Source organism: Oryctolagus cuniculus, chromosome 5, assembly GCF_051225735.1.
Source record: "Oryctolagus cuniculus isolate XC-2025 breed Fujian yellow rabbit chromosome 5, ASM5122573v1, whole genome shotgun sequence".
Taxonomy (NCBI): Eukaryota; Metazoa; Chordata; class Mammalia; order Lagomorpha; family Leporidae; genus Oryctolagus; species Oryctolagus cuniculus.
The window spans coordinates 149,218,891-149,246,516 of NC_142871.1; the positions used below are offsets into that span (position 1 = coordinate 149,218,891).

Genomic DNA, 27,626 nt, shown 5'->3' on the forward strand with positions numbered 1-27,626 from the left:
CTTTTAAAAGGCTGAATAATATTCCTATAGCTCTCACATTTTCTTTCTCCATTCACATGTTGATGGACACTCAGGTTGTTTCCACATCGTGTCTATTATGAATACTTCTGTGATGATCATGTATACCTTCAAGATTCTAATTTTACTTCCTTTGGGTAAATACCACAGTGGAATTGTGGGATCATATCATAGTCCAATTTTAAAATGTTCTTTAGGGACCAGCACTGTGGCATAGTAGGCTGAGCCTCATTACAGCCATTTGGGGAGTGACCAGTGGATGGAAGACCTCTCTCTGTCTGTCTCACCCTCTCTGTCTGTAACTCTGCTTCTCAAATAAATATATTAATTAAATCTTAAAGAATTTTTTTCTGTGGACCCTAGATACTGTTTTCTTTAGTGACTGCCCATTTTCCATTCTTGTCAACGGTGTGCAAAGGTTCCAATTTCTCCACATCCTTGCCAACTCCTGTCTTTGTTTTTTCAGTAATAGCTGTTCTAACAAGTGTGAGGTCATATATCATTGTGGGTTTTATTTGCATGTCCTTGATGATTAGTAATGTCAACCTAAAACACTTCTGCACGACAAAAGAAACACTCAATAGGATGAAAAAGCCATGCATGGAATTTGGAAAAATATGCATAAGCCATATATCTGATACATTACTAATCTGAAAAATATATAAGGATTACCTGCAATTCAAAGGTAAAAAACCTGATTAAAAACTGGGCTAAGGACTTGACTAGACATTTCTTCAAAGAGGATAAATAAAGGAGATACAAGCATGTGAAAAAATGCACCTCTCTCCAGTTATCTTGAAATCTTCCTTCTGTTTTTCATGGGCAAAGTCACTGAATACAGAGGTGTTTTATCATAATGAAGTTACATGTGAGTGTCTCACCCTTAATGACATGGCATGCTACTAGTTACTCCTTTAACAATATTTTTTAAAGTCTAACAATTACATTGGTTTATTTAGGCATTTACAAAACGGTGGTTCCATTGTATACTTTGACTATTTCATTGAAGGAAAAAGGAAATTGTCTTGCTTACACACAATTGCAAGACAAGCAGTTGAGTGTCTGTGTGTATTAGTGCTGAGCTGAATGGGTTTAGCACATGAATTTTAGCTGCACTGTACTCTAGAATGTGGAATTCCCTTATGATTGAAAGGAAATGGAGTATTCTTTTGAGAACTGCCTCACATATTTAATGTATATCTTGTTGTGTCTGGGGACTGCCACTCAGAACTCTGCCATCTGTAGTGGGTGGCAACCAAGTCTCAGTCTTGAAGAATTCATCTGTTAATTTTCTTTCTTTCTCTGACTTGATGACACCATTGTGGTTACTTCTCCTCCCTCTCCAATCAATAACATCTCATTTTCCATTATTACATCTTAAGTATATTTCAATGGTTGCAAGCTGTTACATTTTCATTTTGGAAATGTGATGCCTGGAAAAATCTGTCAGGAAAAAGTAGGAGTTCAAGTCCTCGAAAGATGGGCCGTCTGCCAGATGAATTAGATGGAAGAGCAGCTTCACTTGCCTAAATTGTGTGGTGTGAGCTCAATCTGCCTGTCCTGCCATTTATTAAATGCAGACCCAGGAGCTTGGGAATGAAGTCACCGGCCCACCTGGGGCAGATGTATCTCCCACAGCTCTAAGTCTTGACTCTAGTCTTCCTACTGCTTCTTTTCAGCTTCGTGTTTGAAAGAATATCAGAATATTTAAAAAGATGCATCTGACCGTCAATAAAAATCACCCAGAATTTTCTGTGCTCCTCTTTATGACAACAACAGGACTTGGGTAACAAGTTGGCCCTCTGGCAAATGGAATAATTCCCCCCCCCCAAAGTTAATTTCCTACAAGTCTCAACGTGTTAGTGTTTTCAATACTTCGGTTGATCACTAACAGAAGCCACTTTTTGGATGGAGGATTGTTCCTTGTCTTTTACCAATTCAGTTCAAATTGACCAAAAAAAAAAAAAAAAAAAAAAAAAAAAAAAAAAAAAAAAGCCTGTGTTTGGAGAGTTGGCAGGAACCTTTCTTAGAGAGAAATTTAAGTGTTTAGGAGCATGTTGTCAAAAGGAGGAAGAGTGTGATTTAAGATGGCTTGGCCTGGGAGGATTGTGCAATGTTGGAACTGATGTGCGGTGAAATCTAGTCTGGCACTACCTGTGGGTGAACCTGCTATGGGGCCCCTTTCCCTGTAATGGTTTGGGGCCAGGGATGTTGATGGGAGGCTGAGTAAGGGCTGTGCTGAGCTTCCCCTCCCTCCCATCCTCTTTGGCTTCCGCCCTGGGACCAGAGAAAGGTAGTGGTGGTTCAGACTAGTGAACACAGGGGCTAGGAAATGAGAAAAGTCAGCACTTAGGGCATTCAGCAGCATTCTTTTTCAGAGGTGTGCAGTTCAAGTTAAAATGCAAATGAAAGATTATTTCCTTTCTTTACACAACTAAGAAAAATTCCAGGGTGGAGATTTTGCTCCAAAACAATGGATTGAATGACTTTAGTAAAAATGGAGCCAATCTTTTAGATGTCCTTGACTTCTTTCTCTCTTCCTTCCACCCTTCCACCCTTGCTCCCACCCACTTCAAGTCTATTAATCCATTAATAATGGTGTATTGCACATTTCAATATAAATTTTGTCGTATGGACCTGTGTTTGTTTCCTAGGGCTGCTGTAACCAAGTACCACAAACTTGTGGCTTAAGACAACAGAAAAGTGTTTCTTCCCAATTTTGGAAGGCAGATGTCCAACATCAGTATCACTGGGCTGGAAACACGGTGTTGGCAGGACTGTGTTCCCTCTGAAGGCTGTGTGGGATCTGGTCCTTGGCTCTTCCAGCTTCTGGTGGTGGTGGAGTTTCTTGGCTGAGGGCCACGTCACTCCATTCTTCAAGGCCAGCCATCTCTCTGCTCTGTCGTCACATTGCCTTCCCTTATGGTTTGAATATAGTTTGTCCCCTTTGAAATCCACATTGAAATTTTAAAAATAGTTTCTTTATTCAAGTGATAAACACAGAGAGAGAGAGAGAGAGAGTGAGAGAGAGATGAAAATCCCACTTCCCATCAATGGTTCACTTCTCAAATGCTGCTTACAGTTGAAAACTCAATCCAGGTCTTCCAGGAGAGAGTGGCAGGGACCCAGTTACTTGAGCCATCACCACTGCCCCCCATGATCTGTGTTAGCAGGAAGCTGGCATCAGGAGCCAGAGCAGAGAATTGAACCAAGGCACTACAGTGGAAACATGGACGCTTTAACAGCTTGGGCTAATGCTGGCCTACTTATGTTGAAATTTTGTTGTGCCTGTGCTGGTACTGGGAGGTGAGGGCTTTAAGAAGAGGTATTCATACCTTTCTGCAGGGGATGTGCTCTTGCTGGGTTACTTATCAGAAGGGTGGCTTGTAATGAAGCCAGAAGCTGCCTCTCCACCACACCACATGCACGCCCTCTGCCCTTCTGAATACCTTACAGTATAAAGCATCACAAGGCTCTCACCAGCCTCATCTTGGACTTACCAGTCTCCAGAAACTTGAGCAAAAATAAACATCTTTTCTTTGTAAAATACCCAGTCTCAGGTGTTCTGTAAAAGCAACAGAAAACATATTAAGACACTTTTTCCTCTGTTTGTGCCAAATTGTTACAAATTGTTATTATTATTAGTGGTGAGTGAGGAGCAGGAGAAACTGGTCTCAAATCTGCCTCCTGGATCCGGAGTGGGAAAACTGCATAGATCAGATAGGAGAACACTAGTGTGCAGAAATGCCCGACCAGGGAAATATTGACTGGAGAGGCTTAAAGTCAGGCCAGCATGAGAGGAAGAATGTTGAACCGGATTTCCATGTGTGAGGGACCTCTTGATTCTGAAAGGGCTCCTGTGTGTCCACATTCCAGTGTCGGTCTGGCTTCTTCACATCTGCCTGTTGGATTTGCCTTCTTTGGCGCATGCCCAGGTTGTGTGCTGTGTAGTTCTTTAGGCTTGGTTCCTTCTGTACTTGCACAGCCACATCCTTAAAAAAAAAAATAACAGGGGCTTTATAAAAAATATGATCAGACAGATTGTTAAAAGGAAAAAGTAAAACTGGGGGAACTTTCAAAAAAATGGAGGAGCATCATAAGAGATTTTTTTTTGTTTGAGGCATCAAGGGAAAACCCAAAGATAAGGCAGTTCCATATCAGATTCTCCCCCTCTCTCTGCTATAGTGACATTTGAGAGTATTTAAGGACCACCCAGGTGACCCAGCATAATCTTCCCATCTAAGGATCCTAATTACACCTTTGGAAATCTCTTTTCCACATAAGGTAACCTTTATAGATTTCAGAGATCAGGACCTGATGGGGAACTTGGGGATCATCATTCAGCCTCCTAGAGCACCTGCCATGTAACTGGCTGCCATTAATTCCATGGTATAGCTCTCAGGTATTTTTTGTGTATACTGATGAACAGACTTTTCTTACATGGTGCCATTGCCATATGCTCAGGATGGTGTCCCACTTTTTTTTTAATTTTTAGGATTTATTTGTTTATTTATTTATTTATTTAAAAGGCAGAGTTACAGAGACAGAGGGGGAAAGAGAGAGAGATCTTCCATCCTCTGGTTCACCCTCCAAGTGGCTGCAATGGCTGGAGCCAGGCAGATCTGAAGCAAGGAGCCAGGAGCTTCTTCCAGGTCTCCCATATGGTTCCAGGAGCCCAAGCATTTTGGCCATCTTCCACTGCTTTCCCAAGCCATTAGCAGAGAGCTGGATCAAAAGTGGAGCAGCCAGAACTAGAACTGGCTAGCATTCCATTTGGGATGCTGGCACTGCAGGTGGTGGCTTTACCTGCTATGTCATAGCACCAGCCCCATATTTTGTTTTTAGGCTGCTGAACTGATGAGCAGTGTTTTTGTTTTTTATCATTCCAGACGTGTGACAATGGCTGCTGAAGGGGCTGAAACAATGCACACTGATTGGCCGTACTCCTTGTATCTCATGTTTTCCCAGGCTACACTGGGGCTTTCTCATTGTTGGACCCAAAATGGCTCATCTTACTCTTCCAGCTCCTCCTGATCCCTGATGTTGTGACTGCTTGAAATCTTCACCAGTTGTTGGGCCTCGGGCATTGCTTTATTTTTGTAGAATGGCCCTAAGATACCACTTGGGTTCTTAGGAGCTTTATGTAAGTTCATATGTTATATATATGAATCAGGCCAGACACATGTTTGGTACATTACCTATATTTGCTAGTTTTGTTGTTATTCTTACTGCTCATTTCCCCACCTACTACCAACAAAAACTCTCCAGGGGCTGGCTCTGTGGCATAGTAGGTTAAACATCTGCCTGTGGCACCAGCATCCTGTATGGGTGCCGGTTCAAGTCCTGGCTGCTCCACTTCCAGTCCAGCTCTCTGCTATGGCCTGGGAAAACAGAGGAAGATGGCCCGAGTTTTTGGGCCTTTGCATCCATGTGGGAGACCTGGAAGAAGCTCCTCATTCCTGTCCTCAGATCGGTCCAGCCCCAGCCGTTGTGGCATTTGGGGAGTGTACCAGTGGATGTGAGACCTCTCTGTGTCTCCTTCTCTCTGTCTGTGACTCTGCCTCTCAAGTAAATAAATACATTCTTAAAAAAAAAAAAAAAAAACAGTTGGCATGGATGAGATGATCAGGCCCCCCTGCCTGGCTGTGAGCCCCTCCAGCCTCTTGGAAGTACTTGATCCTGCTCAGCTCAGCTCAGCTCAGCTTCTCTCCTCTCTTTCATTCTCTGTTGACATCTCTGTATCCCTGACCATCTCGCCATCTTCTGAATTTGGACAAGCTCATCCCTCCCCATCGTTCTGTTCTCCCTGTGTTGTCTACTGTTCTTCCTTCATTTTCATTCTCTCTCCTCTGCCTTTTTTCTTTTACCTTCTTTCCTTGTCTCCCACAATTTTTATTGTAGAGACAGATTGCACCATGGGAGAAAGGTCACATTCTGTTGTACTGGAAGATGATGTGTCTGCAAAGACTGAACATTTACATCTGCAAGATGAGCAGTCCTGGGTGGGCATTGTGGTGCAGCATACGCATCCCATGTTGGAGTGCCAGGTTGGAGTCCCAGATCCTTTGCTTCCGATCTAGCTTTCTGCTAATGCTCCTTGGAATATAGAGAATGGTGGCCCAAGTACTTAGGTTCCTGCCACCTATATGGGAGGCCTGGACGGATTCTTAGCCTCTGGCTTTATCTTGGCCTGGGCCCAGCTATTGCAGAGATTTGGAAAGTGAACCAGCAAATGGAAGGTTCTCTCTCTCTTTCTCTCTTTCTTTCTCTCTCCTTTCTCTCTTTCTCTCACCTCTCTCTGTTGCTTTGCCTTTCAAATAATTAAATAAATGAATCTTAAGGAGAAAGAGTAGCAGGGTAAGAGGATCCTGAAGATGGGTCACCCTGAAGCTGTGGGAAGTAGAGATAATAAAAGTTCCCTGAGTTTGTTTGTTGTTTAGCACAATTCAGCAGTGGAGAAGGCAATAGTTCCAGCCTGAGGAGAAACAGAGGTGAAAATCTGCAAAATTTTCTTAATGATGGCAAAGAAATGTCTTCTTCCTTTCATGGCAGAGCTTCTGAATTCTGGAAAATCTTACCTAATTCTCTTGGCATGTTCATGTGTGTGGATGAATGTGCACAGATGTTCGTTTGTTTTTTAAAATAATTTACTGTGAACTTGTTAAGTTTGAATAGTGTGTATAGTTAATCTTAGGAAGATACAATACTACGTATTTAATTGTTCTTATGAAACACAATATATAATTTTGAATAAGCTCTTTACTTTTAGTGACATAATATATTTTTCTCCAAATTCTCTGTGAGTTCTACTACTAATAATGATGAAGGAAATGAGGCTCTGGCATTCTGGTATATTTGTTCAAGATCTGGTTCATGGCTTTTTTCAACCGATTTTGTGTGATGAAGTCCTATATGTTTAAAAATTCTTTAAAAATCATCTCATAATTCATGAGACAGTGAAGTTTGTAATTGCATCATATCCTGAGTTGAAAACATAAAATAGAAGGCATAGTAGCATTCCTTTAAAATTTTTTTTGTATTAGTTATTTTATTTGAAAGGCAAAGAGACAGAGAAAGAGATCTTTCATCTACCGGTTCACTCCCAGAATGCCTACAACAGCCACTGCCAGGTCAGGCAGAAGCCGGGAGCTGAGAACTCAGTCTACCACGTGGGCGGCAGGGAGGGGCACAGCTGCTTGAGTCCTCACCACGGCCTTCCAGGATGTGCACTCGCAGGAAGCTGGAAGCAGAAGCAGAGTAACCGAGACGTGAATGAGGCACTGCAGTATGGGATGTGGGTGTCTTAAGTTGTGTCTTCAGAGCCCTGCTAAATGCCCTGCCTTACCACTTTCTTTAAACGTGCATTTCAGTAATAATGCTCACGAAGCCAGTGGGGCCAGTGAAAAGCTCAGTAAGAAGGGTGAGGGGTTGGGGCCTGGCGTCATGGTACAGCTGGTGAAGCTACCACCTGCGATGCCGACAGCCCGTATGAGCCCCAGTTTGAGTCTTGGCTGCTCTACTTCCCATCCAGCTACCAGGTGGTTTGCCTGGGGAAGCAGTGGAAGATGGCAGGAGTGCTGGTACCCCTGCCACCCTCATGGGAGACCCATAAGGAGTTCTGGGCTCCTGGCTTTGGCTTGGTCATTGCTGTCACTTGGGGAGTGAACTAACAGATGGAAGATCCCTCTCTCTCTCTCTCTGTCTCTCTCTTTACAACTCTCCCTTTCAAATAAATAAAACCATTAAAAAATAGTAACAGTAAGGGTGTATTTCTGAGCCCAGAGGCAGTTGCTTGGGTCCAACAACAAATTTTTAGAGATGAGCTTGTTGCCCTCCCCAGGTATTGTGGGAGAGTTCAGATGCACACATCTTCCCTATTTGTTGTCACTGTGCTTTCTGCCTCCAGTGTCCATTTGATGTTGAGCTGGTGAGAGTAGATCAATAATTCATAGTATGGCCTTAGCCTCCTCAGAAACCCGTAAAGATTTCTTTAAGGATTTGGATCCAAAATCTGCTCTCTGAATTAAGCCCTAAATTATTACAAATGTGAAACTAGGGTGTATTTTTGCCTGTAGTGCGTGTGTGCTGCTGTATTTTGAAGCAGAATGATTTGTGGATTGCTCTACTAGTTCTTCCCCTTTTTTTGGCCTAGTGCTGACAACATGGGGGAAATGAAAGTTTTAAGCATTTTTATAACCACTACTAAGTGTCTCTCATAGATCTGATAAATTTAGTAGACAAAATAAGTAGTCTGTTGGGTCCCTGTTTTCTAATCAGATGTATTGAAGATTCTATCTTTGAATTCTGTAATTCTTTCTTTGATAACTTGTGCAAAATTTATTACATTTATAGAACTTTAAGGGGCAGAAATCAGGTTATCAGTCACAGGGTTGTTTTCTCAGCCCAGTCTCCGTCCATCCAAACCTTATTATAGCCACAATGTGGCAAGATATGATGTCCTGTTATTATTTCTTTCACTTGAGAATGCTTCAGCCATATAGATCTGTCACAGCGGTTGTTATACTGGTAGGTTTCCCCATATCCATCAGAAGAAGAAAATCCATCACGCTTTTGACTACTTTTTCCTCTCCAAGAAAATGATCTTTAAGAGAATGACATGTAATATAGACTTTACTATTCTTAAGGCATTGGAAAAACTGCATCTGAAATAAAATCAATACATGATGCAGTGGTTTATTTACATTTAAAATATTGAATGGCATGGCATTTTATCAAAGACTTTGGGACCAAACACACGTCCCACACTAAGATGGAATAGAAGGATCGAATGCAATAAACACTGGAGTGTAGCTACTGTGTAGATAGAATACCTAATTGTGGTATTGTACCCTTTCTGCACAAAATTCAGCTGTTGAATTCATTTTTAATAGTATTATTTGTTCAATAGTACCCAGTAAGTATTATTGTAATACTTTCTGGTTTTCTGTTACTTTTCACTGTGATCTTTAGGCTTTCTGCCTCCATCTTCCCTCTTGTATTTCGGGGGCCCCATTCTTACACTGATGAGATTGCATTGCAGGAGAGCTGGAAATTCTTGGGTGTGCAGCTTCCTCCCTGGGTCGTTTTCTCCTTAATTCTCCTGGGGGAAGATATAAGAACTCATTGACCTTCCTGTCTGTTTGGTTGTTTCCTGCTCACCTGCTGCCACCCACCTTCAACTCCCAGGGCCATCGCTCTGCTCATGGTCTCAGGATTTGCAGCTGCCATCCTGTGTTGGCTTCCTTACTGTAGTTGACATTTGCACATATGCTTTTTTCATAGGTCTTAAGGATTCTAACTTTAAGCCATACATTTATCAGGATTCAACTAAAGACAGAGGGTAACAGGAGACAGCCATAGCAGAGAATAACTTACACAACCAGCTGAAAGATAGGATTATTTTTGGAATCCATAGGCTCAGGGCATCTGTAGGGTCTATGTGATCCCAGGCTGTTTTTCCCTTCTGTTGGGGCGTTGGTACTTTCCACCATGTTTGAGTGCTTATAAGGAAATCTAGATGCCCAAGAGTCCAGGTCCAGGCTACACTAGACTCAGAGGGAAAAGGAGTTTCTTCCTTGTTGCAAGATCTTCATTCCTTTATTTCACCTTTCAGGATCCACATCCTTCCAGGATGCCTAATAGAGAGAATGTTCATTTCTATCAAAGGGAATTTCACATGTGCTCAGCATGTTAGCAGGTGGATTGACAGCTACAGTCAGATACCTGCATACTACCATGACCCTAAGTTTTTATCTTTGAGTCTGTGTGCTCAGAACACATAGACTTTGAGTGATCCATGGACCTTGTGAAACTGGGTGCAAAATTTCATGGGTGTTTACCTTTCTCTGGGGAGTAGACTATGGGCTTCATCAAATTATTACAGGGGTCTGGTGTCTCCCCACAGGCTGAAGAACCATTTCAGTAGGCCAATATCTGGCCATTGCTTTAAGTGTTTAATGAATGGCTTCATCCAGATGGGGCTTCACTTTTAGTTCTTCCTCCATCAACTAGTAAACATGGGGCTTTCATATCTTCTCTCCAGATGTGTGCCTCTCTGATTCCACTCTACTACAGGCATCCCAGCAAATGCAGGTCTTTCTGCAGAGTGGTTTATAGGAACCATATGGTTCAAATTCGTTCCTAGACAAGAAGTATTCTCCAGAATTGAGTAATCGCAGTCCACAGAGATGAGTTTTGCCTAGTCTTTATAGCATGGCTTTGCAATTATCTTCATTTCATAAGAGGTATTTGCATAATTAAACTATTTGGCCACTCTACATAGGATGAAGAAATGCTTTTTTCTAAAAAAAAAATTTATTTATTTATTTGAGAGGAAGAGCTATAGACAGAAAGAGGCAGAGGCAGTGACAGAGAGAGAGGTCTTCCATCTGCTGGTTCACTCCCCAAATGGCCGCAATGGCAGGAACTGGGCTGATCTGAAACCAAGAGCCAGGAGCTTCTTCTGGGTCTCCACATGGATGCAGGGACCCAAAAACTTGGGCAATTTTCTGTTGCTTTCACAGGCCACAAGCAGAGAGCTGGATCAGAAATGGAACAGCCAGGATATGGGATGCCGTTGCCATAGGCAGAGGCCCAACCTACTATGCCACAGTGCCGGCCCTGCAGAAAAGTATTTGATTTCTCCAAAAGAGATGGTCTTTCTGCCAAGAGGTATCTACCTCCCTGGAGTTTGAAATGTATTGCCATCAGGATTTTAGAGATCTTAAAGCCAAATCAAGTTCTTATAGTCATATAAACTCCCTTTTCTCAGCAGCCTTTTGCAAGATGAAAATTCTCTGAGGCACCTGCTCTAGGACTAGGTACCCAGGGAGGGAAGATGGCAGCCAAAGATTTCCTTTCTCTTGTCTAATCTTGCTATAGTCATCTCGTCTCCTGTTGCATTTGGGACTCATGCCTCTATCCTGGCTTGATGTTTGAATCTGTCGTTCCCTCACAGGTTCCTTGGACATTGTGAGGGCCCCTTTCTTTAGTGAAAATGCAGGGCAACTTTATCTACATTGTACTGATCCCAGATTAGGATGCCTGGCTATGAGGTTACTAACTGCTGTTCCTTTTTTTGGTGTATGGGATTCATTCATTCGTCTCAGCAGTGCAGGGGTATGCATTCCAGCATAGGCCCAGGGCTAGATGGGGGTGGAATAAAGTCATTTTCAATGGAATTAGGCCTTGGAAATTTCTGCAATAAAAGGAATGTTCCAGGAAGTTTTTTTATTGGTCCCTTCATCCTGCCTCTATCATCTACCTCAAATCATACAATATAATTTGAAATAGATTGCTCTTCTGCTTTCATCAACCTCTTTTCTAAACCCAGTGGCTCCCCTGTGAGGAGTGGGTGCTAGGACTTTGAAAACTGGATGGTCCTAGTATTCCTAGTAGGTGTGGAAAAAGGAAACCCAAGGGGTTGTGAATGTAGGTCACTGACCTGGCAAGTCATCCAGTTCCTCAAGAGAATGTTTCACGCTTAGGTGCCATCAGTGAAGGCTAACAGTGACTTCTTAGGTATGTTCCTGACTTTGTAACTCTGCAGGTGATTGTGAAATGGTGTTTCTGGATGTAGTCACAGTGAATGCAAAGGTGGGAGATGTCTCTGGGTTATGATCATGCCTGCTTTCCAGGACAAGATTTTCCCATCTATTGCTGTGTTTCCATGGGTGTTGTATGGGAAGCCAGGAGAGGAGTCTCAGGCTCTGTACTATTGTCCCATTTTACCCCAAATCTCAAAAAATGTAACAAATCTGCAATTTGAGTTAATTTAGTCATTTACAGGGAATTCTAACCAACTTTATATACAGTGATCCTTTTGTGTTCATGGAGAAATATCTCCAACACTCTTTATGCATACCAAAAATCTGTGGATGCCCAAGTCCCTCCGATAGAATAGTACAGTATTTGCATATAAGCTCTGTAATCCATCCACATTAAATCATCTCTAGATTATTTACCATGTCTAATATAATGTAAATGTTATATAAATAGTTGATATACCATATTGTTTAGGGAATAATGGAAAGGGGAAAAGTGGTCTATCCATGTTTTCTCCTCCCAACTCTTTGCTGTCTGCAGTTGGTGGAATCTGATGTACAACTTTCAGATACAGGGGCCAAGCCTATTGCCATCCCTAGTACTTTTAATTTTTTTTTTTTTTAATTTTTTTTTTTATTTTTTTTATTTTTTGACAGGCAGAGTGGACAGTGAGAGAGAGAGACAGAGAGAAAGGTCTTCCTTTGCCGTTGGTTCACCCTCCAATGGCCGCCGCGGCCGGCGCACTGCAGCCGGCGCACCGCGCTGATCCGATGGCAGGAGCCAGGAGCCAAGTGCTTTTCCTGGTCTCCCATGGGGTGCAGGGCCCAAGCACCTGGGCCATCCTCCACTGCACTCCCTGGCCACAGCAGAGGGCTGGCCTGGAAGAGGGGCAACCGGGACAGAATCCGGCGCCCCGACCGGGACTAGAACCCGGTGTGCCGGCGCCGCTAGGCGGAGGATTAGCCTATTGAGCCGCGGCGCCGGCCTCCCTAGTACTTTTAGAGTTTGAACTTTAACATAAAGGAATAGAAGACAAGGAAAAGTCTAATAGCATTTAAGATGAAAGAATTTTTCAATTTAACATCAACTTTTAAGTATATCAGTTAATTATTTTATCATAGTGCATTTTGATAGTTTTGGTACTCTGTAATTTCCCACTTGGAACTGCATTAGAATACTTATTTTACATTATTAATATTTTAATTTAAAATAACAGTATTTGTAGTATGATATTGTAGTATGATCAGCCATTTTGTAATTTGGACCTCATTAAATTATAACACTCCCCTCACCTTATTACTTTGAATTGGACCTGTTGTAATCTATGTTCCAAGAAAAGGAGAGAGTTTGCAGAGTTTTCAGGGCCAGGTGGAAGTTTTGGCCCAAATTCCTGTGGCTCCTGAGGTTTCTACTGACTTCTGAGAAGCATGGAGGTTGCAGGCTCCATGCTGGGACCTACCATGTAGCTAGAGGCTGAGCCTTGTTGCCTTAGTCTCTTGCCAACAGGTAGGTGGTCTGTGTCTATACAGGTGCTTTTGCCTGGTATTATGTTTGAGCTATTGGTACCTAGCCTCAATCATTGAAATTCTCCTCTGCTGTTTTTCTTGCATCCTAGTATTTTTGCCCCAGTATTCTTGGGAGAAGGAAGGTGGGTAAAGGAGAGGGAGAGGGAAAGGGAGCAAGGAGGAAGGGAATATCATTGTCTTAGAATTCTAAGTTAAAAACTGATTAAAATTAAAATTAAAACTTAAAGAAAGCCAGACCATGACTGTTTTTCTCCTTTGCATGTATATGTGTATGTGTGTAGCCTTTCCAATCCTTCCTTTCTTCGTGGGAATGGGGTATCACAAGGGAAAATTTCTGGAGTTTTCTTTAAAATCCTGGGTCTTGCCCTGACAACAAGCAGTCTTGTTTATAACCTTGGGCGTCTCATCAGATCAGGGATTATTGTGCTTTTCCTGAACACATAGTTGATGCAGCAGATGTCTATTCAAATATTACTTTAAAAAATGCCTGGAATTGTATTTAAATTGCTTCAATTATTCACTAATTAAATTGCAGATTGTTTCTCCTGGGGATTTTGCAGTAGGCTGAGTTTCTTCAATTGTTTGCGTTGGACAGAGACAAAATAAATCTTTTTGCCTTGTAGCTTAGTGAAAAATCCTGCTGAATGGGCTAAATAAGTCCACAATCATCCCACCACAGACTTAGCCTAAAAAAAAAATAATCTTTTATTTATTTATTTCTTTGGCAAGACCAAGTCTGGGCAGATAGTGGGCTTTTGTTTGTTTTTATTTCTGTCTTTTGATTCTGGTGCTTAAAATACCTGGAGGGGTGGTAGACACCACGGAGCCCATGTGTTCTATTGAATCTGTCAGCTTCCTTGGTCTGTGTGGATTTTACTAAGAGCAGCACAATGGATTCAGAGATTTGAAACTCACATGTGTGTTTCTCATGTGGCTGCCGCAATTTAAATCTTTATCATTCTTTTCAGGAGGTGAGGTGTAGCAACCAGTTTGCTCCAGGAGTTCATCTAGTATCCTTATCAGCTGTTGTTGTCTTGCTGTAGCATGTACAAAACGTCTCTGCCATGTGCGGTTTTCATTAGCAGCCAGAAGGGAGTGAGGAGGAAAAAAGAAAATTGGGAGAAGGCAAGCTTGGGTGCTATGCCCTTGGTCTTTTTGAACGGGGAGGCTTCCTTGCTCTTAAAATGTAAATTATTTCTGTTCCTCTAAAGAAAAGCACAATTTCATGCTAACGTTCACCCCTATCCGCAGATAATTAAGCCTTTTGCTCTCAGAATAAGTAAATACCTAACACTTAAGAGCACCTGCGTTGGGGCAGTCAGTATCTGTGTTAAGCCTTTCACATCCAAGGTCACATTTAATACCCAGAGCTGATAGGAAAATGATTTCTCTCCATTTTACAGATGAGGAAAGTGATCCAAGGTGGTTCTGAGACTTGCTCAGCTGCCCTGCCGGAGTGTGGCACAATGCTTAAGGTACTGCCTGGGATGTTCACATCCCATATCGGAGTGCCTGATTCCAAAGTTCCAGCTTTCTGCTAATGCACACTCTGGGAGACAGGAGTGATGGCTCAAATGTTTGGGTCCCTGCCACCCACATGGGAGACCCAGATGGAGTTCCATGCTCCTGGCTTTGGCCTTACCCAGCCCCTGCTGTTGCAGACATTTGGGAGAGTGAACCAGCAGATGGGAGATCTGTCTCTCTTTCTTCCTTTCCAAATAAACAAAATAAATAAACAGAAATAAAATTATATGTCAAAAAAAAGAGACCTGCTCAAATATCACACTGATAAATGGCAGACATGGGATTGTGTTCTTTCTGTTAAAGAAGTGCTCAGGGTGTTGGAAAAGCAGCATTCCTCTTCTCAGGGATGGTTCAGATATTAGTAATCCTTAGATTATTAAGGATATAAGAACCAGTGTGGAAGCGACTCTAGCGTATGGATATTAGCGAGGATCTTAAATGAAATGGGAGAGTTTAGTTCTCCTCAGCAGTGTGCTTACTCTGGCAGAGCTGAAGTGAGGAGCTGGAGAGGTACCAGAATATTGGAGGGGAAATGGAACACGTTTTGATATCAAGTGCCTCTGAGTGACCCTAGACAGTTGGTGCGAAAGAGTTTGTCACCAACATAAATAATCGGAAAGAAGTGTTAGATACGTTTGAAGCGACCCGAGGACTCCTGCGTGACGCCGTTGAGAAGAGACAAGGGAGTGTGAAGAAATGCAGGTTGCTTGATGTCCAAGATAAATTAAGAGGTGGTCTTAGCACAGATGGAAGCTACAACAGCAAATCAGAAAAGCAGAAGAAAGACATTTCCATCTGGATTTATGCAGAAAAGGGTGTCAGAGAACTGTCGCAATGACAGCAAATAAGTCACCAGTGCTTGTTACATCAGACCAGAGCACAGCACAGATTTAAAGTGGGCATTGCACATGCACATTCCCATTTGGAGCCCCCCTGCACTGTATACATTATGTTGTAAGTAGAGACCTATGTCAGTCTTACATACCTAATTCATCACAAAAGCACAAAAGAATTCTTCCCACAGAATCTCACATTTGTTTAATGGGAGGCATACATTATTCTAGTTAATTTTTTGGGACAACATTTGGCTGTTTTGTTCTTAAAATGGTTTCCCAGTGTTAGTTTTGCTGCAGCTGTTGCTGTGTTTGGGAAGGCTGGGACCACTCAGTAGCCTTTTGTAGGGTGGTGATGGAATCCACCACTGGAGGGTGATTTATAGGTCAGTATGACTAAAATGTTCCTGCTTCCTTTTGAATGTTGTCACAATAACCTACTTTTTTTTTCCAGCTTATCTTTTGATGATTCAGGTTTTTCAGGCATAAATTACTTGGAGGCTTTCTCCCTTTCTCTCTGCTGCAGCTTTTCATAGGGTCATTGGATTGTGGTACTAGTTTAGCTATGTGGATCTTTTAATCCTATTTTTAAAGTTAAAAGATACAGTGAAAGATTTGGTCATATTTGATTACACCAATGGCAATTTTGTCAAATAAATATGTATGCAAAAATGTTTCCTTCCCTGAAGTGATGCCATTTAGAGAGGTGTGTATGTCTGCGTCCTTTTTAAGGTTTCCTTGAAAGCGATAGAACCTTGGACCACTGCCTCATCCATATATTCACACACATACGATTTTTTTTCCATGCAATTCCAGATGGTGGTTTCATCCTTGAACTCCTCATTATGAATTCTTTGTTCTGAAATATCAAAAGGCATTTTGGATATACTTGGCTTTGGGCATTGCCTGTTTGTGAGGTCCCCAGGGAAAGATGGACATTTGAAGTTGTAGGACTTAGGAGTTTTCCAGATTTCAAGTGCAAGGGAAAAGAAATCCTTTGTAAACTACGGGCCATAGATTGTGTAAGGGAAAGAGAGTCTATGTATCTTGGGATATTGGATTAGTAAAAAATGAGACTACAGAAATATTAGAAAACATAATTAATGACTTCCGTGTTTCCTTAAACTTGGAACATGCACTAAACTTGAGGAGGTACAATGACACTTGAAGACAAAGGCTACATTAGACCTTGAGAATGAGGATGTAGATCCTCCAAGGCAGGAATCATGTCCAAACCATGTATACCCAGGGAGTTCATATACAAGGACTCATCAGAGCATTCATGGACAACAGAATTAAAATATGTTTATTTTGGTGCAAAGAACTTTTGACATTCATCCACAGTTTTTTTATAACATGCATTTTCCATGAATTTTGTGAAGGTTTCCAATAAATACTAATTTCTCTGGGAGTGGAAGAGGAGGCCAGTCCTCATTAGATTTCCTTTGAGAAGAGATTGGTTTGACCGTCTAGCCTGGACCTCCCTGCCTTCCTTCATCCCTTATGACAGGGGCACATAACTCTTCAGCTTCTGGTTACTGTGAGGAGAACTGCAACTCAACAGCTCTTGCAAACCTTGCCCTGAATGCTCGCCCACCTTGCACTACCTTTCCTATCCTGAAAGCAGTGTAAACACCACAAAATTTAAAAAAAAAAAAAACCTGCCTTCATCCTCTTCTAAACCCTAATAATCCTTTCTCTATCACTCACATGACATCCATAAGCAATGCCTTACGGTTGTCTTGGTTTCTTTATTAAGGGGAAATGGACCTTAAATTAGAGGCAGGGAATTTTTCCTAACCCCACTGAATGGTTCTTTTATCACTAAGACATGCCACACAAATTGCTGGTGTTCATCAAATACTTGCTGAACAACTGTTAAAAAGGCCTGATAGCTAGCGTCACTTAAAAAAATCTCTGAACATCCTCTGTTGGATTGTTCCCAACTCCTGATCAAGTTGGAACAACAGTTCCAGGTTGTGTTGTCAGAGGCTGGGCCGTTTGCTTGTCACTTTGACAGTTTTATAACTTTCCTTCAGTCTAGAGAGCAAGTAAATTGTAGTTCTTGCATTTTATGGCATATAAAGCCATGATGAGGTGCTGGTACTATGGCATAGTAGACTAAGTCTCTGCCTACGGCACTGACATCCCATATGGGCGCTATTTGTGTCCCTGCTTCTCCTCTTCTGATCCAGCTCTCCTCTCTGCTTGTGGCCTGGGAAAGCAGTAGAAGGTGGCCCAAGTGCTCGGATCCCTGTACCCACGTAGGAGATCCAGGAAGAAGCTCCTTCTTCCTGGCTTTGGATTGGCCCAGTTCTGGCCATTGCAGCCATTTGGGGAGTGAACCAGTGGATGGAAGACCTCTCTCTGTTTCTCTCTCCCTATCTCTGTGACTCTCCTCTCAAAAAAATAAATAAAATCTAAAAACAAAACCCATGATGGTTGGAGTTAAGTCAGATTCTGATCATTTTAATGTATGGCTTCAGTTACAGGCAGGAATGAAGCAGATTCATTCATTAAAGCAGCCATTCACTGATTACTCTGTGCTAAGTAGGATTTATGCACTGGGGAAATAGTTATGAATAACATGGTATCTGCTTGGAAGGGACTCTCAGTATGGTGGGGAAATGGATATATGAGTAGTGACTGCAGTCTCAGGGTGTTAAGTGGCAGGATAGAGGTGAGGAGAGAAGAACGGAAGAGGAGTGAATTCATTCTGTTTGAGGGGGGTGGGGGAACTTTGAGCCCTGAGTAGAGGGTGCTAGGCCCAAGGACAAGGTGAGGAATGAGACTGGAGTGGCGACATTCCAAGAAGAGGCAGAGCCTGTGCAAAGCACAGAGGAAGGATTGGAGCTCTGTGAGTGGTGTACTTACATACTAGCAGGGTACCAGGGCCAGGAACAGCCCGAGGTGAGGATGGACAGGCATTGGGTAGAGACTCCAGGGGGCGTTAACCCCTTCTCCCTCTCCCCCCATAGAGTAGTTTGGGTTTTGTCTTGTGTGCGCTGGATGCTCTTGACTGGATAAAATTGGATTCTGACTATGAGTTGTTTTATATAAATATCTAAACTAAGATCTTACGTCTGGCTGGGGCTGGAGCCTGGGGCGGATAGTAATTAGGGCCCGTCATTGGCCAGAGGAACTATTTCATCAGTCTTGCTCTTCACATGTTCAAGGAAGTTAGAACATAAAACTCAGCACCGGGCACGGGCAACTGTCAGATTGGCACAATCACTGTACCAAGAGGTACAATCCCCTTGAGTATAATCTTACCTATTTGCTTACAAACCAAGAGAACCAGTGAACTTGCGGAGTTTCTCCTTTCAGCGTTTTGGCGTGGGAATCTGAATAAATTAAAACGAATGGTGCAATCCGTTCTGTGCATCCCAAACTGACTTTTCGTGGGGTGACATCAGGGGAGTATGTGGCCAAACGTGTAAATAAAACAGCAAAACATCAGAATACTGACTCCGGGTCATCTCAGTGGGGTAAGAGCTGCTCAGACTCAAAGCCTGCACAACCTGCATGACTGGACTTACGTGCTCCGGCCTTCTAGTCAGTGTCTGCTTGACAAGCAGTTTTAATTAACAGAAGTTCACTTTCTAGACCTGGTAGCATTGTTGCCCTTTTTATGTCTATGTCTGGTAACAAATACTCAGCACCTGCCGTGTGCTGTGGTTGTAGGTTAAGTTCTAGTAAACTTAAAGAGAGACCTTCTCGTCAGCCCATTTCCAGACAAATGCTTACCACAGAGAATTCAACGAATGTCTGAAGGAAAATTTTTCATTCATTCATTAATTTGATGGAAACCCATTTTAAACACTGTCGAAGTGCCAGACACCACGCTAGTCAATGAGCCCTGGGAATCTGCCGAACACGTGGAGGCTCAACCCTTGTGGTGGATACAAGTGGTTGATTTGCTTGGGCTGTTGCCAGATAAGCAGCCTCCACAGGGAGTCACTCAAAGGAAACTTTATTTTCTTGTGACAAGTGAAAGAACCAATAGGAAGGTATAGTTCCATGAAGAAACTGTCTCCTTGTATAGCCATTTGCCAGGACTTCTACAGCCAAGGTTAGGAGAGTGTCCAGGATGTAGAAAAGGGGGAGTGAGAAGTGAGAGGGTCCTTCTTGCTGAGGCAACATAGATCCTCATCCATAACATATGCAAAACTGGAACTCAGACTTGTCGCTCCCCCTCTTCATGGAGGAACGACACTAAACCCTGCCTAGGCTTCCTATCCGAGTCACGGCACCACTATGTCGCTCCCCCTCTTCGTGGAGGAACGACACAGGACCCTGCGCTGTTCTCTCGTCTGCTCGGCCCTCCCCGGGTTTGCTGCTGGTTCTTCCCGGGTTGGCTACTATCCCTTCCACCTCCGTGGAAGGGCAGTTCCCCCTGGCCACATTCCCCACTTCCGCAGGGGAGCGGCACACCGCCGGCCGGCTTTCTCGGGGGCTGCACGGGTGTTCCTTCAGCTAGATGTTCCCCTTAGATGTTCCCCGGTACATGCCGGCTCTCTCCTCCTTTATAGTCCTCCTCCGCCAATCCTAACTCGGCTGCCCACACGCCGAGTACGCTGCTCTCCTCCAATCAGGAGCAAGTCCTACAGTTTATTAGTTGAACTGGAGGCAGCTGTGCGGAAGCTGTTTACTTCTCTCCCAGCGCCATATTGTGGGAGAGCAGATGCACAGAATAAGTCTTAATTCCAGTAACTCAGTCCAGTCCGGGCTGCTCCCCACAAGACTGGCTTCCTGCAGCTTTCCCTCTTTGTGGTAGTCTGGTGCCCTCTGAGTACAATGTGGCAAGAGCTTTTCTGGAATAGCCTCTGAAAAACAAGTTCAAGGGGGTGAAACTGCTGCAGAGTCTCTGCTCCGTCCCCATAGGGGACCCCTGCATTGCCTGCACTCTTGGTTACACTGTCTTCATGGAGTTTCCATTCTTGGAGAATACAGAGAGATAACACCACTGAAATGTGGCCTGATGAATGCTTTCAACAGCAAATTAGAGGATGCACGGGAAAGCAACAGAGTATGTGAATTATCTGTCCAAGATTTAGAGGAAAGGTGTCTTGGAGAAAGTAATATCTCAGCCCAGACTTGATGAAGGAAAGGAAGAACAGAAAGATAGCTAAGAGAGCCTGTTGCAGATGTCACATACAGATATGTCAAAGTACAAGGTATGTGTGCATGTGCCTGCACATGTGTGTGTCTCTGTGTGTGTATGTATGTATTTTAAAGATTTGCTTATTTATTTGAAAGGCAGAGTTATAGAGAGAGAAGGAGACAGAGAGAGAGAGCGAGTGAGCGAGAGCGCTAGCTCTTTCCTATGCTGGTTCACTCCCCAAATGGCTGCAAAGGCAGGACCTGGGCCAGGCTGAAGCCAGGAGTCAGAAACTTCATCTGGGTCTCCCTCTTGGGTGCAGAGGCCAAAGTACTCGAGCTGTCTTCTGCTGTCTTCCCAGATGCATTAACAGAGAGCTGATTCAGAAGTGGTGCAGCCAGGATTCGAACTGGTGCCCATGTGGGATGCTGACATTGCAGGCAGTGGCTTTACCTGCTATGCCACAACTCTGGCCCCAGTATGTATCTTTTAAGGGGAACACAAGGCCCCTTATCCTGGCTGTTGCTTGGAGTGTGAGGTGGAAGCTGAGAAATGCAGTCTGGAACCTTTTGCAGAATCTGGTCCTAATTTGGGCACCATTACTGTGTTCAGAATATATCCCAAGACCAGCAGTGATTTGCTTTCTAGAAAGATCAGTGTAGCCAGTGTGTGAAGAGTGGATGAAGTGAGGCAGACCTGAACGCAGGCACCAAGGAGATTTCTGCCACAATTATTGGGAAAATTATTATTGAAGCTGCAAAGAGAGGAGTAGCTTAGGGATGTAGAAGGTCCTAGGATCCAAAGCCCTTCAGGAGGGAGAGTCTCAGTGGCATCCGTGACTGACTGGGGATGCTCTTGCCTGATCCAGCAAACATGATGACCACCATGGAGGTGGACGTTACTTTCGGTAATTCAGAAATTAGGAAAACAAGTGTTGTATCTAAGAAACCTTTAAATTCTCTGTAAGCTTTACCAGGACACAAATGCTCTGGAGAAAGGACAGGACACATTGAGAAAGGTGGACACACTCCAATTGTGATTTTTCTCTCTCTTCTTTTGAATTTCAAGACCAGTTGCGGATGCCTCACTAGCTTGAAGGAAACTTTGCTTCTATAATCTTTTTCATTTCAGAGAATTAGAGAGATGTTGAATTTCATAGCTGGCGCCGCGGCTCACTAGGCTAATCCTCCGCCTTGCGGTGCCGGCACACCGGGTTCTAGTCCCGGTCGGGGCGCCAGATTCTGTCCTGGTTGCCCCTCTTCCAGGCCAGCTCTCTGCTGTGGCCAGGGAGTGCAGTGGAGGATGGCCCAAGTACTTGGGTCCTGCACCCCTTGGGAGACCAGGAGAAGCACCTGGCTCCTGCCATCGGATCAGTGCGGTGCGCTGGCCACAGCGCGCCGGCCGCGGTGGCCATTGGAGGGTGAACCAACGGCAAAAGGAAGCCCTTTCTCTCTGTCTCTCTCTCTCACTGTCCACTCTGCCTGTCAAAAAATAAAAAAAAGAAAAAAAAAAGAATTTCGTTGGAGAAGGTGATTTGTGTAGCCTTTAAATAAAAGCGCTTCCAGTTCCACCTTGAGACGAAAATCAGTGTTGCCACCCAAGACTCTCAGGTCCATGTCATTACACTTACATGTGGTGCTGCCACTTTGAGCCAAACAATTTCCAGTGATTCCCCAACCGCAAGGAGCTCAGTCCCCATTCTCTTGAATCTTAAGGTTCCTTAATAGGAAAAAAAAAAAAAAAAAAAAAACTCTTCTAAGAAAAGTATGTGTGATATGTTGTTGAATTCATGTATTTTCTCCTGATTTCTGACTTACCCAGGTCATCAATAGAAAAATGTAGTCTATTTGCTGCACAGCTCCATGCCTGTTAATACATTTTAGAAATAAAATATCAAAGTTATCAGCACTCCTTACCAAAATGTAGAGTTGGAATTTTAACTTGATTATAATTCCCAATTTTCCCAGGTTTTCAAAGGCAAGGCCTTTGTTTGAACAGCTGTCCTAGGGTAAATCTCAGTAACAAATGGATCAGGAATGATTTTGTGTAGCAGGTCAGATGAAAGGAACTTCCTTAGAAAACACAGGTCACTAAAAGAATGAAAAAGGGAAAACTATTAAAAATTTGAGAAATGTAGCAGTCTTTTCTAAAAATCCAAGCAATTTGTTCTAACCATTCTAGTCCGATTGTCTTAAAATATGCTGTCCTTATTGGCAGCAAAGACTCCTCATTTCCTTTTCGATTTTAATATGGGGTAGAATAAACTTTACAATGAAAGTCAGCAGGAGCGGAAGAATGCTAAAATCTAAGAGGCATACAACATAGAAACAGAGCTCTGTAGTCAGCTTTCTATTATCTGTAATTTTCTGCTGTCTGTGTTATCCATATGCTGGGGTGGGCTGTAGAGGCGGAAAGGGAGGAACTGTGAAATATCAAATATCTCTGCCTCCAATCACAGAAGGACCCAGTTAACATGTGACAGGATATGTAAAAGTGCTGTGCGGATAGAAGGGCTTTGGGCTTTCCCCATCTTACCTACTGGATAAGGTTGGAAAGTGTAAAATAAAGCTAAGCTAAACTCGGGGAAGCATCGATTCACCAACTGAATAAACAACTTATTGCATTTGCTAATCTAATTAATCAAACTACTCCTTTCCAAAGGAGAGTCACAGGCAGTAAAATAAATTAAATCAACATTTTTTTCCCCACTTACTAAAAATAAGCTTTCTTTCACCGGGTAAATCGGTCATTTAACTTCCCAAGGCTCTACTCACGTGGTTCCCTGTCAGGAAACAATTGCATGGGCATGAAATTGTTCCTGTAGACTGCAGGGCCTGGGGACTGAGCAGCCTTTCCTAGCTCTACCACCTAAAGTGATGAATAAAATACATTTTAACTGAATTTACTTTTAAAAATAAATGGGCTGTAGTTAATGTTAATTTGTTAGATAAGGGAGCCTATATATGGATGGATCTTTTATAAAACTTAAAACTTTGCTGAGGGTGGGTGTTTGGGGGCAGAATCACCATGCCCTGGCCGGCGCCGCGGCTCAATAGGCTAATGCTCCACCTGTGGCGCCGGCACACCGGGTTCTAGTCCCGGTCGGGGCACCGGATTCTGTCCCAGTTGTTCCTCTTCCAGTCCAGCTCTCTGCTGTGGCCCGGGAAGGCAGTGGAGGATGGCCCAAGTGCTTGGGCCCTGCACCCACATGGGAGACCAGGAGGGGCACCTGGCTCCTGCTTTCGGATCAGTGCGGTGCACCGTCCGCAGTGGCCATTGGGGGCGTGAACCAACAGAAAAGGAAGACCTTTCTCTCTGTCTCTCACTCTCTCACTGTCCACTCTGCCTGTCCAAAAAAAAAAAAAAAATAAAGAATCACCATCCCCAATCAAAGTTGCTACTTAGGATGGCCACATTCCTTATTGGAGTGCCTGATCTGAATCTTGGCAACCCCATTTCCCATAAAACTTCCTCCCAATCTGCATCCTGGGAAGGCAGCAGAACATGGCCCAAGTACTTGAGCCACTGCCACCCACATGAGAGACTTGGATGGAGTTCCTGGCTCCTGGCTCAGCCTGGTCTAGTCCTGACTTTTGGCAAGCATTTGGAAAGTGAACCAGCACATGAAGATCTTTCTGTCTCTCCTGCTCTCTCTCTCCCTCCCTCTCTCTCTCTGACTTCATTTGAAATAAGTAAATATTTTAAAAGTATATATATTCATGGTAAGAGATAATGACTTTGTATGAAAATTCCAGAAAATTAAGGAAGCAGTGTTGGAAAACAATTGTGAAAATGTAGGTATAGACATCATACAATGATTTTAGTTCAGTGGTCTGCGGATCTGGTACTTAAAGTTGTTTACCTAACTTTAAACCACTAGAATAAGATTCAGTTTTAGATCGCATACTAGGTATATGATAAGGTTATATACACATTCACATAAATATAATATACAAGGAACAGTGAATGATGGAGTAAACAGAAAAAAAAAAAACTTGAAAGATGACTTGTGGTACACAGCAGTGTCCATGCGAAGAAGAGAGAGAATAATATAGGGCTGTCCTAGATAATAAAGAAAGTATGATCAAGACTTTATCACTGGGTTTTTCATTTTTTAAAGGCACAATACCAAAATACGGACACAGAACAGAGAAAGAGCTCACTGCTCTCAGTTGCTGGGTTTCCTTGCCTTTTCATGAATGGATGCACTTCCAGGGAAGAGCCCAAGTGGGAGGTGCTTCCAGCTGAGTTCAGCTTTTTCTGGAGCACCCACCTGGGGATCAAAGGGTGCCTGAGGTTGCCCTCCCTTGCATTTCCTTTTTTGATGGACCCATTCTCATTCTCTTTAGTCTTGTTCACCTGAGGATATCATGCTCAAAATTCATGTACGTGTGCACCGAATCTTCACAGGACTATAATGAGAGACTGGAGTAGATCAAATGAAGCTTTCAGTATACTTAGCTAATTGGGCATCATTTTAATGGATTAAGAGTTCTTGGAATTGCTTCTCTTTCCTGGCAAGTCAGACTGTTGCTATCATGTCTTTGTCTCTCCTACTTCCACTTTCAGGCCTTGGCTGAATGTTCTCATTTAACTTACAGACTATTTTGATGTCTGGAAACTCATGCCCACCTCTGTCTGACCTGGGGTCCAAATTAACTTTGCTCACAGTCGTACTTGGAGAGTTACAGACCACTGGGATGTCCTCAGGTGAAATGTCATGTGAGTTATTACCACATTTTCTGAATGTGATAGATTTTCATGTTTGGTAGGAATGGCTCAGGCAAATCTCAATAGTTTCCTTTTAAACAGTCTTGGGTCTCAGTGCTCCTGTTGGGGACAAAGAAATAATTTGTTTTTAAAATTTTAAATCTAGCATCTCCATATTTTTCTGTCATCAAATATGCTGAAAATTAAAGCTTTCAAACTTGTTTCACATGAATTTGGTTGCCTGGTTGGCCAAACCAGATTGATTTTTAAGACTTCACTTTGTAATTTATTGTCATCCTTAACACTTAAATTGGGGAAATGACTTAACTAGATGTGAGTGAAGATAATAGACATTCTCTTTGTCTTAGTTGCGATGACCATGTCATCCTTAAAAATTCACTAGTCTCTCTGGGACATCCTCCCCGACCTCCCTCTCTACTGCCCACCTTTTAGTTCCTGCCTGAGTTACTCCATTTACTATGTTAAACACAGATCTAGAACCATGTAAATGTACCTGTGCCTGATACATGCTAGCAATGACTATTGTTTATTTACAATTTCTATACTCTTGTATGGCAAATTGACATCATTCATGCATCTGGTCAACCACCAAAAATGTATTCCTTGCCTTTTATGTTTTGAGTACTGTCACTTGGATTCTGCAGATATAAAGATGAGTAAGACAGAGTCTCTGTTTTCCTGAAAAGTATTGTTTACCTGTTGTTATAATTTATTATTTATAATATATTTGTGTTTTCTAGATTGTGAGTTCTTTAGAGGTCAAAACTATGGGAGTCAAAAAATTCACCTCAGCTTCCCCCAAAATAGTTTAGGACAAAAAGATACATCATCCCTAAGCAAGTTGTGTTTGGTCAAACTACTTTTATTTTAATATTCAAATATTCATTTTTAGGTATTTGTAGGGACGTTGACAACAAACATATCAATATTCATTTATCTCTTAGAGACTATACTGTAGCAGTGATGACTATTACTATTATTGTCACAATTGCTTCCTAGTGATAATCTTGAAGTTGCCCATCTCCTGGCTTATTTGAGCCTTAGGATAGTTCTAAGAGGTAGGGAGTCTAGTGGATTATTCTTGTTTTACAGATTGGGGCAACTTGCCCAGATAATGTAAATAATTACACAGAGATTCTGGATTGAATAAGCTTAACATAAGGGCTCAGAGCCAGATTTCCTCAGTTGTCCTCAAATACATGGTACTCATTGATCAACTCTTTTTTGATTGATTGATTTGAAAGGCAGAGTTACACAGTGAGAAAGTAAGAGAGAGAGAGAGATCTTCTATCCTCTGATTCACTTCCCAAATGGCCACAACAGCCAGGGCTTGGCCAGGCTGAAGCCAGGAGCTTCATCTGGGTCTCCCATGTGGATACAGAGGCTCAAGTACTTAGGCCATCCTCCATTGCCTTCACAGGCCATCAGCAGGGAGCTGGATCAGAAGTGGAGCAGCAGGGGCTCCAACTGGTGCCCTTATGGAGTGCCAGCACTGCTGGCCATGGCTTTAACCCACTGAGCCACAGCACTGGCCCCTACTGATTGACTGGTAAGACTGGAATGTTCCTTGGACAGTTGAAGAACTGGGAATGTTTCAGTGTGGACAAGAAAAGCTATGCAGGAAACATCATCACTGCCTTTATGTGTGTGAAAGCCGGGTGATTAGTCTCACTCTGAGACCTCCCGGGGTCACACTTTGAGTCTATTGCTTAAGTTTACTTTTATAGGCAGGAATAAAGGTGGAGCATGCTTGGCCACGTCCTTGCGTAATGGCCTGAGCCCAGCTGTTTGTTTCATTCAGTTCTTCCTCACTCCGCTCACTCAAGACTAGTGATTATCTTCTACTGCAGGGCTTTGCACTGCTAGGCTCACTGCTTTGAACATCATTCCCCTTTCCTCATAGTTTTCCTGGTTGAAAGTCTTTTAGGATTTAGTGTAAACGTTGCTTGCCTAAAGATGCTATGGCTTGCACTGGTGCAAGGGAATTAACTTTCTTGGCAACTGCTGGCAGCAGCCGTGCTCCATGTGCTACGGGAACACAGCTTTGCCACTATTGTTGGCCCCCTGCTTGCTGTCCTTACTAGTAAATTCAAATCAAATCCCTAGCAGTAGGTAGCTTCCTTCTGCAAGTTGCTCACATGTGAATACAGATTGTTCGAGGGTGCATCTAATTGCTGGTGGGTGCTGAAGTCACCCTAGCTGCCATGAGTTTTCTAAGTTCTGCAGAGGAAAAGTGGGATCCTGAGCTGAAAGCTACCCAGCTATGTCAAGTTTAATTAGAGGGTCCTGACCAGCTGGAAACAGGATGAATATTTTCTGCCCTGAGTGAGACCCAGTGTTTTCAGCTAC

At 43.0% G+C, this 27,626-nt stretch overlaps 1 long non-coding RNA gene across 2 annotated transcripts in view; it reads left to right on the forward strand.

Annotated features, from left to right (window-relative positions):
- Positions 1 to 27,626, forward strand: part of LOC103349704 (transcription factor SOX-4) — a 524,220-nt gene that overhangs the window by 97,763 nt on the left and 398,831 nt on the right. The window contains exon 4 of one of the 2 annotated variants that reach the window (XR_016234234.1): positions 25,148 to 25,270. The exons of the other annotated variant lie outside the window; for it this stretch is intronic. This is a non-coding gene — a long non-coding RNA (transcription factor SOX-4). Of the gene's footprint in view, positions 1 to 25,147; positions 25,271 to 27,626 lie in introns of those variants that run through there. 2 annotated transcript variants of the gene reach the window in all.